Raw genomic sequence first — 12,689 nt, forward strand, 5'->3', positions numbered from 1 at the left:
GACCAGGCTGGGTTCTTTCCCTCATGCATCTTGTTATTACTAAAGATGCTCACAGTTAAACATTAAAAGTTTTCCTGCTACCCTTCATTGGGATAATGTGGTTTTATTATAGTACAGAATTTAAATGCACTGCGATTGCATAAATTTCATTGTTGATACAGTAAGAAATGCCAAAAGATAATTCAGTTCACTCCATCATAAATGGGAATAAAACCACTTTTTCCACTAAAGTAATCATACATGAATGTGGATATACACAAGGGGCCTGATCCAGAAGTAAAAGTCTCTCCCAATAACTAGAAATCTGGACTTAGTCCAAAAAGCAGATCTGTTGAGCAAAACCAGTACATTTTACATTGGTGCTTTTAAGCATGGAAGTGCCCTATAAAGGCAGAAGTCTTTGAGGCTGTTGTTTAATTTAAGGTTAGATTTGTTTCACAGAGCTCTATTTTGAAGGAAAAATAGTTTCACATATACAAATTGTTTAGTTTCATATAGAAAAAACTATATGAATCTCAGCTACTTGCATTTAATATTCATGAAGAGTTGAAAGTGCTGACCAAGCCACTTTCTATCCAGGAGGTCCCAGTTGACAAGAACTTAGCAAATATGACACAAATGGCTGGAAGGAAGAATCCAGGGAACTAGAGATCTGTCAGTCTGACCTCTCTGCTGGGGGAGGTCACGGAGCAGCTCATGTTCAGTGCCATCAGACAGCAGGTGCAGGACAGTCAGGGGATCAAAACATGGGTTTATGAAAGGCAGGTCCTGCTGGACCAACCTGATCTCCTTCTATGACAGGGGAACCTGCTTCGTGGATGAGAGAAAGGCCATGAATGTTATCTGCCTAGACTTCAGTAAATCCTTTGACAGTTTCCCTCAATGTTTTCCTGATTAAACTGCCTTCCCATGGTGTGGATGGATGCACTCTCCCCCAGATTAAAAATTGGTTGGATATGGCTGGGCCTAGAGAGTGGTGGTGAGCAGAGCTGCCCCCATTTTGTGGCTGGTCACTGGTGGCATTTCCCAAGGCTCAGTGTTGGGGACAGTTCTGTTTATTATCTTTACTGATGATCTAAACTAGAGGATTGAGGGCACCCTCGGGCAGTTTGCAGACACCACTAGATTGTGTGGGTGTCAATCAGCTGGAGGGCAGGAAGACTCTGCAGAGGGATCTGGATGGGCTGGATCCATGGGCTGAGGCCAGCGGTGTGAGGTTCATCAGTGCCGGTCCCACATCTGGGTCACAACAACCCCATGCAGCACAACAGCCTTGGGACAGCGTGTCTGAAAGCTGCCCAGTGGAGAAGGACCTGGCAATGCTGGTTGGCAGCAGCTGAACACAAACATGAGCCAGCTGTGCCCAGGTGGCCAAGAAGGCCAATGGCCTCCTGGCCTGTATCAGCAATGGTGTGGCCAGCAGGAGCAGGGTGGTGATTGTCCCCCTGTGCTCAGCACTGGAGAGGTCCCACCTCGAGTGTTGTGTCCAGTTCTGGGGCCCTCCGTTCAGGAAAGACATTGAGGGGCTGCAGCTAGTCCAGAGAAGGACAGTGGAGCTAGAAGAGAAGTCTTATGAGAAGTGGCTGAGGGAGATGAGGGTGTTTAGCCTGGAGAAAAGGATTCTCGGGGGTGACCTGACCATGCTACAGCTACCTGAAAGGTGGGTGTAGATGTGTGTGGGTCAGTGTCTTCTGACAAGTACCAAGCAATAGGACAAGAGGAAATGGCCTCCAATTGCATCAGGGGAGGTTTAGAGTGGATATATTTCTTCACTGAAAGGGTGGTCAGGTATTGGAACAGCTTCCCAGGGAAGTGGCTGAGTCACCATCCCTGGAGGTAGTTAAAAAGCATGTAGATGTGGTACTTAGGAGCATGGTTTAGTGGTGGACTTGGCAGCATGAGGAGAATGGTTTGACTCAATGATCTTGAGGGTCTTTTCCAGTATAAACATTCTATGATTCTAGAATACCAATTAGATTATAAGACTGCACTTGGAGTCAAAATGCTCAAAGCAGAAAAGAAGATTAATTTATATTTTCACCAGGAGAAAGCCACATCCTATTTGTTGTGTTATTCTGATGCATGCATTATTACCTTTTTTTTCATTTTCACATATTTCCTTTCATTATATAGCAGTTGGACTATAAATATAGCTGTTATTAAGATATAGTTTTCAAGTACAAATATCAGAGGAAGACATGCTTTCTTTTGTCCTGGTGGAAATGGGGAGCACTTCCAGTGGTACCATTGGGATTACAGTATTGTAAAAACGAGACAGAATTACATTCCTAATCTTCCTTCCTACCATGGCTTAATATCCTTGTCTCCATGTCCAAATGCTCTTTCATTTTTGAACACTTCTAAGTCAACAAAGATGCATTGTCGTGGTGATAACTGTTGGATAACGCTGTCATGAAAATAACTGAATTGACTGGTTCCTTATTCCATTATGTGACTGCAATATTGAGCCATGTCATTTCTCTTTCTCAGTGCATCACACATAATAATTTGCACAGCAAATTCTTTCAGTGTGAGATGCATTGTTTTTAGGTTTGAATGAAGGGAAGTAGTAAACCTGACAATTTTACTTACAAAGATAAAGAATTATTCAGTGTGAGCACCTTCACCTCTAATGAGTGCACCCATTTGCATCTGGATAAAATGTGCTTTTCAAATTCAAATTTAGTATACATTTAACACATGCTACTACCACTATAGTTGTTTATGATTCTCAATATGCAGAACTTTGGCCCTGTCAGTTCTGCACATCTCAGGTATCCTTTACAGGGTCACATTGCATCTGCCAGTCCAAAAAACCCTCTGTCTTGCACTTAGCTTTAGAAACACTCTATCAGGACAGATTTTTTAATAAAAGTTCCCAAAGCTGATCTCACATACTCCACTGATTGCAGATTTTATGAGATGTGCTTGTCAGCAAACCTACCTGCTATTGCATTTCTGACCTGGGTAGATATCGCTCTCTTTCTGGGCTCTTCTGTTATGTAATCCCTCTGCATCCCTCTGCATTCAGTCCTGTAGCTTAATTACTTTTACAGAAATTCTCTTAATTTTTGTCTTACAGGCAGAAAAATATTCATGTCATTTTTTTTTTAAATTCACAACACCTATATGTTTTGTTGTTTTTTTTTTAAATTGCATTTCCTGCAGCAGAAATGGGAGCACAGTCAGTTGGCCCAGAGGAACTCCAAGACACCCACAGCTGGATAAATTCCTGCTGTTCACTTCTGTCTTGCCTATAGGCATTTTTTAACAGTTTTCATGTGCACTTTTACCTCTTGTTTAATTTAATTTGTCTTACAACATAATAATACCTTTAGGGAGTATTAGTGCTACAGTAAGAGCGTACGTAAATTCTGTGTATACATGTCCATATTGTGTGTGTGTGCATAACATACACAAAAACTGGGCAGTGTAGTAGTTCCAATCTCTAGCTTGGCTAAACTTTAAAAAAATAATATGGTCACTTGCATAAACATTATTAGGCTTTACAGAAAGGGTGTTTAAATTCAAGTAGAGTTGAAACTAAGTGACTAGAGAAGTGAGCAGAAAGTGCTGCAGCGATATACCAAGCAAGGAGTCTTTACCTCAAGGAGAGGAAGGAGGATTTGTTGAACACCTAGAAGTGGGAATTAAAAAAATAAAAGTCTTCAGAGTTTTACTCAGCTTTTGAATTTTCTTGTCATCCTACCCTGTCTGTCTGTCACACAAATTCCTCCCTCTTTGGCACCCATATGAGAAATGGACCTGCAACAGGTACAGGTGTCACACTCCATGTCCTCTTCTTGAAGACAGATTTTCAGACTGCAAACAGCCAGGGTCAAGCAAAACAGGCACTTCTCCTAAGAAAATGTTTGATTTGGTGGATCAGGAGGATACTCTGTGATGAATACCTGGATCACAGCAGCTCTTGGAGAAGTGGAGGGACAACTGCTGGGCAGTAGGAGGGTGCCAGGAGCTGTGCTTGTGCTGGAGGGAGAGTTTTTAAGTTATGAAGAATGTAGTTTATTATATTTAGAATGAGGGATGGGGTGGGGTTGGGTTAAAACAGACTGAAGGAAAATCTACTTAGAGAAGGAATCAAAGGGGGGAAGGAAATGAACTATTACTGAAAATTAGAGACAACCCACAGCAAAAATTTGTAAACTGCTGATAAGAAACCTAGTGAGAACTGTGTATCCCCTACAGAACTGTGTGATGTGCCTTAGTTTAGAGATTACATTGTATTGAACTCTACTGTGCCCTGTGGAAATCTCATCCTCACCTGAAACTGATTTGGAAATGTTTTACTTTTGATTATTTTACATAAATGGAAACAGGTAAAGGGCTTAAGAAAGTTTAAAGTTCTTTAGCAAGTCTGCTTTTTGTATAGGTAACTTTTTCCTAATATTTGTTGGGTACATTTTTCATACTAGAAAACTATCAAAATTCCAAAACTGGAATTCTTTCACATTTACAGCAAAATCACACAAGGTGCAAAAAATGTCTTTTAATAACATGGCACTGTTCTGTGAAGGGTTTTGCAATATCTTTGGCCTAGTTCCAGCTAGAACAGGGTTAATTTTTTGCAGTAGCCAGGAAGGGCATGGCCAGGACAGGAGGTTATTCCATACCACCCCACATCATTGCCAGGGGTTTGGGGAATCTCTTTTCCAGAAAGAAAGGAAGGGATTGCAGGGTGGTGTGGCTACAGGTCAGGTCACAGCCTCCTCAGTGAGCATATTTGCATGTGAATCGCTCTCTTTTTTGTACACTTTTGTTATTAATATTACTGCTACTGTTCATTTTCTTATCTCATTGCCATTTCCAGTAAATTATTCTTATCTCAACACGTGATCTTTGCCTTTTGGGCCTCCATTTGGAGAGGGGAGGGGAAGCCTCAGGTGGGTTTAGTGGGAGCACCAAATTGGAGACCACCATTTTTTAACCACAACAATCTTTTACAAATTTTCCTGTTTATAAAGTATTCAAACAAGGAATTTATTGTTTGGCCTAGATTTCCAGTTGTATGACATAGATAATTTCAGAAAAAAAATTACTATTATTATAAAGACTATCTAACAGATTCTTGGCTGGTGGAAATCAGCATACCTCTTCCAAAGTTACATGAATCAACAATCAAGTGGAAGAAATTATAATACAAACATTTTGTTCTCTTGACTTATTCGTAGATATTGAAATTTTTGGGTTTAAAGTTTTGGGCTTTTAAAAAATTTTTCTTTTCCAATAAATTTCAAAAACTGTACTTTAAAAGATCTTTGCATCCCCTATGGTACAGTGTTGTTTGTTATATATTGTGTATAGTTATATATAAAGCTCATATTAGATATACAAAGTTGCAAGGAGATAGTTATTTGCAGTCCTGCAAACTGAAATAGTTTTTATTTATTAAGTTAGACTTATTATTTCAAATACTATATATGTACATCTCTAGAAGTACTGCTGTGAAAAAGCCTTGTAGATTCTGTAACTTTTAGCTTTTTCATCAGAATACTGAAAAAAAAAAAAAGCTTTACTGGTTGAGTGTGAGACTGTGCTGTCATATGACATAGGCCCACAAATGTTAGGCTTTGGTACCTGAGCTGGAAAAATCTCCCCAGATCCATAATAAACATCCCATATAATATGAGCTTCCTTGTAATTTATCAGCAGATCTTTGTCATGTATGGAAAGCATAATGTGAACAGTTTTTCCTCTATTTTCCTAATAAATTGATGCTTATCTTAAGTTATGAAGCCTCTAGAAAATCTGCTATGGCTCACATGGAGATAAAGTGTAGAAAGTGACTTCATGTTGCATGGTCAGGGAGGTTGATCAGACTTTTTTATCATTGACAAGATGTGGAGTGGTTCTGACTCTGACTCCATCATATCTCTCTGGAACAAAATGGTTCAAGAAAACTCTGTACTTACCCAGGGTTTCCAAAACCTTTAGGACAGCAGTAATCTGAGACCTTATTAAAAAGTGATCTGTGATAGTTGATTACATGCAAACAGATGAACAGCTATGGAAAAAAAAAATCTAGAACAAGAAGCAGTATAGAATGTTTTCTTTAATGCAAAGAAGCAAAATTGCCTGTCTAAAGACTATCTTCGGAATATGTGGAATTATGCTTTAATGCTTTATGCCTATCTCCTTTCCTAAATGTTTGACTATAATCCAAACAAATTCAATCCTTCTAATGCATTTCTATGTTTTTCACCATAGACACTAAGGCAGCATTAGGAACTTATCTCTGTTTGCCCTTTACCTTAATGGTGACATGTTAGCAAACCAGACAATATTCTATGTCAGAAATATCAAGATTTCCCATAACCTGAATTTAGTAATCCCCATGTACTTTTTGCTTCCTGACTCTTTTTACTGTCTGCATTTCAATAAGGAGTCCCTACTATCTGCTCATCACTTCTAATTACTTTTATTTTAGCCCATGTTCCTGGTTTCTGGGCCAAGAACTTTAAAGAACTATGATGTACTCTGACGAAGCATTTAATCAGGGCTGAGTAATCCAACAAAAAGCTTTTCAGGGCAGGGTGGAATATGGGAGGAACCATATTGTCTGCCCAATTATTATGTTTCCTTTTGTCAGCCCTGAAAGAGTTCCTGCAGGGACCAGAAGACCTGCCCTTTGCTTGATGGGAAGAATTCCCCAGTCAGTAGAAGCCTTGGGAAAAGGGATGGTGGCAGAAGACAACACAGTATATAGTGAAGTAGGGAAGAAAGAGTGGTGGGGAAGCACACACACTTTTCAACTCCTAAAGCTTCTGTCATCGGAGTGCAAAACTCTCTAGACGTCTTTGTGGCTATGGGTGAGGGGCAGAGGAAACCTAACCATTAATTCCTAAGAGGTGTTATCAGATGCATCAGGGTTTGGCTGTAAATTTGACTACATTGCTGTGGTGCACAGAGAAATGAGTGAGGAAATATCTGATTAAAGTGTACATTGCTGCTCAGGCAACTGAATGTTGCCATAGCAATTGAGATGAAATGTGCAAAGAAGTGAGATAATTAAATCTAACCCCTTTAGTAGTTTTGATAGTCAATGCACTGCCAATAGGAAAAGTTATCTACAGTGTTAAAGATAAAACATACTCCTTGTGGAAGTTCTCATTGCTGGTATTTTGTTGCTCTCTTTTTAAATACTTTGCTTCAGGTACCTAATTTGAATGTTCTCTTTAATAATCAAATACAGTTTTGACCTTGGTCAAAAGCCTAGGACTTCTGCTGGCTTTTTGTATTATGGGAAGCATGTACACAGAATATCCAGAAAGTTTTATTCACCCTTGCTCGGCATGCAGTACAGTCAGGCCCAGGCTGGCACCTCAGAGCTTACAGTTCCATAATATCTAGAACGTGCTGCCCTCTTCAGGAGCCCGTGATCAGAAATGGGCAGTTTTGTTTAATGCTCCAGAAACTGCACTGAGCAAACAGGAACTACAGGGCTGAATTTTATTTTTTTTCAAATCTGATTTTTCAGAAAGGAGATCACAGACTTGTCAGCATGTTAGCATGTTAGCATTTCTTTAAATTTGAGATCTGAGTGATCATACACTTACCCAGACAGTTACTTATTTCAGCCAGTGAAAACAAAATCCAGGAGAAGCCTTGACTCACTTCTTCTAAACCAATAATTCTCTATTCCATATAGCAGCAAATAACCTTTTAATCAAAATGATTTGTGTCCAAAGAGTTTGTACACAAGCCATCACACTAAACTTACTTTCATCTGCTCTGCTCATCTGGAACCATCTAAGTACTTAAACTATGATTTAGTAGAACATTAAAACATATACTTAACTCTAAGCACAGACATTGCTGCAATGCCTTCAGGAGCACACTCGTGTGAAAGTATTGAACAACTCATGTGTCAGCCTGGTGGATTGCATACCTGGCTGATAGCTGGGGACAGGCCCACAATTTTCAGTTCATATCTTACAACACTGCAAGTTACATTCTAGAATCTTAATAATTAAGCAGGTAAGAACTAGAGACAGAATCTTCTGTGAATATAATTCCTTTTGAAGTCAATGAGAGCTTTTGTTCATTTATGAAGTAGTGACATTTTATTGGTATACAAATAGTTTTGGAAAAAGAAAATCACAGCTTTGTGGCAAGGTGACTCAAAAGCTGTGTAGAGGCAAGGGAAATATTACTTTGCTGAAATGAATGGATTTTTTTAGTGAGAGTCCCAAACAGGCAGTTGATAAATGTATCCCTCACTCAAACAGCACGTTTGCAAACTCAGAGGGCTGAGGAGCAGAGATCTCTGGGAAGCACACAGTGCTTTGTGGGAACTTGGCTCCACTGAAACAGATGTTCAAAGGATTTATTTTGAGCTTACTGGAAATATTGTTTGTTTGGGTGAGAGGGATCCTGTTTTCTTGTGTTTTATAAGCAAAAGAAATATCCTGTTCTACATCTGAGTGAGGCACTTTGAAGGAGGTGTAGCCCATGAAGAAAGCCCAAAAGTGGCTTTAAACCACCTCTGTAGATTCAGGGCTGCTACAGGCCACTGAATCCTCCTGTGAAATAGAGCAGCCCTCAGGGATTGCTCTAGTTTACAGGAGTTTAGCCAGGCTCCCCGTTTCTTGTGCTGCATGCAACCTACATTGGGTCTGAATTTCTGCAGCACTGCACACCCTGGAAACTCCCTTTTTGCCCAAGGTAAACTCCTTGAATGGAAATAACTTCTTTACTGTACTGTGAAATTCCTCTCTATCTGGAGTCTCCCTTTCTTTTAAATGCCTGTAGTTCATCCAGTGGTACATGTGGTCATGGTGAAAACCTGGAATTGATCTATCATTTATTTGAGTTTTTACTTTTCCTCTTGAAAGATAATAGTCCTACTTAGACCTCTACATTTCTTTTTGTAAGTGGCTTATGACTGCACCTCTTCATACTAGTAACATTTTCTCAACATAATATTTAATTAAATGTCTTCATTTTCTCCCTTGCATGTTTACTTAAAGATTTAATTTTCTCAAACAGTGAAAACAGTTAAGAATAATAAGTAGGTTTTAAGTGTCCTTCCTTTTTTAGCACAAAAGTGTTTTAACTCAGAAAACTATATGTGATGCAGATTCTATACCTAAGTCTGGCCATTTCAGCAGGAGTAAAGCTGTATTCTGTGTGAGAAATGATCACAGAATTTAGCCTATTATCCTGTCAACTTTTTATTCTCAAAGTGCACAATTGATACATATAGCACATGAAATCACAGAGCAGCTCTGTGTAGGTGCTGAGTGAAAGTGATCACTCCCTCTCTGTTCAGCCTTTGGTACAAGGAATGGTAGCAGTGATTCATTTCTTTCTAAAGAAAACAGAATAGCCATGATGTCAGGTGTGAAACAGACTGAAAGGGATCATAGGAAAGAAGGAAGTGAAGAGAGTCAGACAGTGTCCATGCTGTCATTTTCACACCATGGCTGGAGCATGCTGATGAGGTGTGGGCTGTGCTCAGTACTCCCTCAGGACCCCACTCTGACCATTGCAAACTCAGAACTCCTGAGCAACATTATTCTGAAGCAAAATGCAAAGGCTGATTAATTGTTTAAATAGCAATGGAATTTTTTCAGTACTAATACAAATTTCTCAATGAGTTAGGAAGAAAGCCTTTAACATGTCCTTGGTAGTTGTCTGATCATAACCTTTTGTGCTCATGTTTTCTCCCACTCCATAGCACAGTGACAGCAAGCCTGTGGTTTTGTTTTTAAAAATCCAGTCACAAGTTGGGTGCCAAGATCCCATGTCTGTATTTTGTGAACAATGCATATAAATTCCAACTGGCATGCAGTTCTAAATACAGATATGCACAATAACTTGTGCTTTTTTTCTAATCCAGTACCTGCTAAGTACATATAATACATATTTGGAACTGCATTAAACTATTGGTCTATGATTTGAACGTGTATTTTCATTTTTTGCTTTGATGCCAATGCACTGTTTGGCAGTAAGAATCCCTGCAGATTAGAATATAATAACTAATAACACTTGCTTTGCTTTCTAGGGTCTTTATGGCAGAATGATGAATTCCATCTTTTCCAAAATGGTAAGCAAAAAAAGCTTTTTCTGTTTCTGATAGCCCAGAACAGAAGGTAAATTCTTGTAAGAAAGGGTTGCCAAATTGCTTGAGAAATAACTGTACTGTACAATTTCATAATTATATGGCTTATACAGCTGAAAATGCTTGAATATTCAAATCCTGTAAACTACCTAGGAAAGATTTGCTGAACATTATGCCAATTACTCAAAAGAAAATATGGGAGGATTTAACATTCTTGTTAGAAATGTTGATGACCACAGAATGCCCAACTGTTCATTTTTAAGAGCAACTATTTGTAATGTATAAATTCCCTTAAATATAACTATCTCTCTTCTTTAGGCTGAAAAGGGATGGCTTTCATAGTGTGTTGCTATTTGAACTGTGTAAAATTGATCTTTATTTATGTTTCACTAGAGCTTTGCTGTATGTGTGAATTTAAAAATGTGTAGCTTACAAACATGGACATCACTTCTGCATGCTATCATGTTGTTTTAAAAAGATGGTTTCATCTTTCATTCTTTTTTTCTTTATGGCTGAAAAGGCAGTATTTATTTTGCCCCTTGATCATAACATCTTTACAATCAAATTAAAAAAAAAATCCATTATACTGTATGTGTAAAGGTCATCCTAAAATAACACTTCTGAACAAACTACTGAATCCTGTGAGTACATTGCTGAGGAGAAATGTTTCCAGCAGGTCTTGGCCACTCACTTTACGAAAAATATCCTTTCCCACTACATAAAAATGCAGTATGAAATCAACATAAAACCATGATGAAGTGAAACTACTGTGGAAGCTAAAGTGGAAAGAAATGTTACTTGAAAAATATCTCACTGGAGCACAAGTTCTGACTTAAAAAGGGCTTCTTAGTGTTACACTTGAAATATCTTCCATCTTATCCCAAAAAGAACTCCATAAAAAAAAGTAGCTTATTCACAAAATCTAATGCATCAGAGCTTAAAACAATGATTTGAAATATGTGGGGCTGATTTTTTGTTATACCTGATAAGAGCACCATCAAAATGTGTTCAAGAAAACCAATAGTGAAACACAAGTTTTATGAATTTATGAACCTTTAAGAATTATTTCTGATAAATATAGAGGGTTAATTGTTCTTTGGAATGTTTTCTAGGAAAGTAAAACCTGCAGGTGAAGCTGTTTTGATGCTTGGTTTTGATCTGTAGCTCTACCCCTCTGATAATAGCAATGAGGTGTGCTTTGGCAAGGTCTGTAATGCACTTTTACCTGCCTGCTCAGGGGCAAAGAATGGGGTATTTCAGAACTATCATGCCTGCAGATCCTTCAGGGGCATATCTGTGATTAAAGAGAGGGAAAAGTCATGTTAAACTAGGGGTGGAGGGGACATAAAAAAGAAAAATAAAAGAACAGTCCAAACAGGCATGAGAACTACATTTAACCTCTTTCATCCACAAACATAAAAATGTTCAAGAAGAACTCAAGAGTCATTTTTAATCTAAGAGATTAACTGTGTGACAGTGAAGTATGTTTGGGATAAAACCATCAAAGGGCCTGCCTCTTTTGTGTGTATTTGCCTATTAGCAGTGGGTCCTTGGCACAAGGAGTGTACGTAGGTTGCAGCCACAGACAGACACTTGTACTGCATACACCCTTCTCTGCAATGTTCATTAGACAAAAATATTGTCAAAGGTAAGTGTTTACCAGCAGCTTTAGTTCTCCTTAAAACCATTTTAGCCTGAGGCTGATTTTGTGAAGAAGGCTTGGGGGAAGGGAATAAGAGAGACACAGCATTTCATTTTTCATTAAAATAAATGTATTCAGCCAGTATCCTCATCTGAGGTAATTTTTAACTCTAAATTTGCATGTTAAGTGAAATTATAATTATTTTTATTTTGAGGCCAAATGTGTGATTTACACTATCAGTGTAGCAGATAGGGCAAAAACTTGGACTTTAAGGGTTACTTCAACAGAGACAGCAATATATTATTTTGGGTAGAATTAATTTTTATCCATATAAACATTTATACCCCAATGAATTTTCTCTCCCTGCTCAGGAGTCCAAGGTTACTCTGTTGATTATGGATTTCCTTTATGTAAATATTATTTCAAATATAAACATATTTTAAAGTTGAGTATCTTCTGTTTAAGGAATGGGAAACTGAGTTTCGTCACATTACTTCCTTTCAACAGGGCAAGGCTTTCTCTAATCTCAAAACCAAGATAAATATCACAGGATAAAATAAATTGTTGAATATATAATTAATATCACTTTAAGAAAATACCCTTACCTTCTCATTTCTAACTCTACTTCTGCTTAATGTATAAAGATTAAATACACATTACTATAAGCAGTCATAACATCTAGATTTTAATCTAAAAATTTACTTTTTTCTATATATGTTAATAAATTATTTGTTACCTCAAATTATTCCTTAATATGTGCCATTTTTTGGTAGCATTTCATCAAATATATAAACATTTTCTCATAAATTTTTAATTCTACATGTTTTAATATATGAAAAGTCATGCCAGATTAACTGAGAACATAACAGACCCACTAACACACAGGGAAGACTGCTGCAGCTAAAATCAGGAGACAAAAAAATAGTTCTCACTTTCTTCGCAATTAAAACTCTGCAATTATTCTTT

General features: G+C 38.0%; 1 protein-coding gene across 10 annotated transcripts in view; it reads left to right on the top strand.

The window, feature by feature from the left end:
* Positions 1-12,689, top strand: part of ADGRL2 (adhesion G protein-coupled receptor L2) — a 387,495-nt gene that overhangs the window by 201,187 nt on the left and 173,619 nt on the right. For all 10 annotated transcript variants that reach the window (XM_050977761.1, XM_018912304.3, XM_050977757.1 and 7 more), the window contains one exon: positions 10,025-10,066. The gene's annotated coding sequence lies outside the window, so the exon portion shown is untranslated. The remainder of the gene's footprint in view (positions 1-10,024; positions 10,067-12,689) is intronic.

The sequence above is a fragment of the Serinus canaria genome, chromosome 8 (genome assembly GCF_022539315.1).
Source record: "Serinus canaria isolate serCan28SL12 chromosome 8, serCan2020, whole genome shotgun sequence".
NCBI lineage: Eukaryota > Metazoa > Chordata > Aves > Passeriformes > Fringillidae > Serinus > Serinus canaria.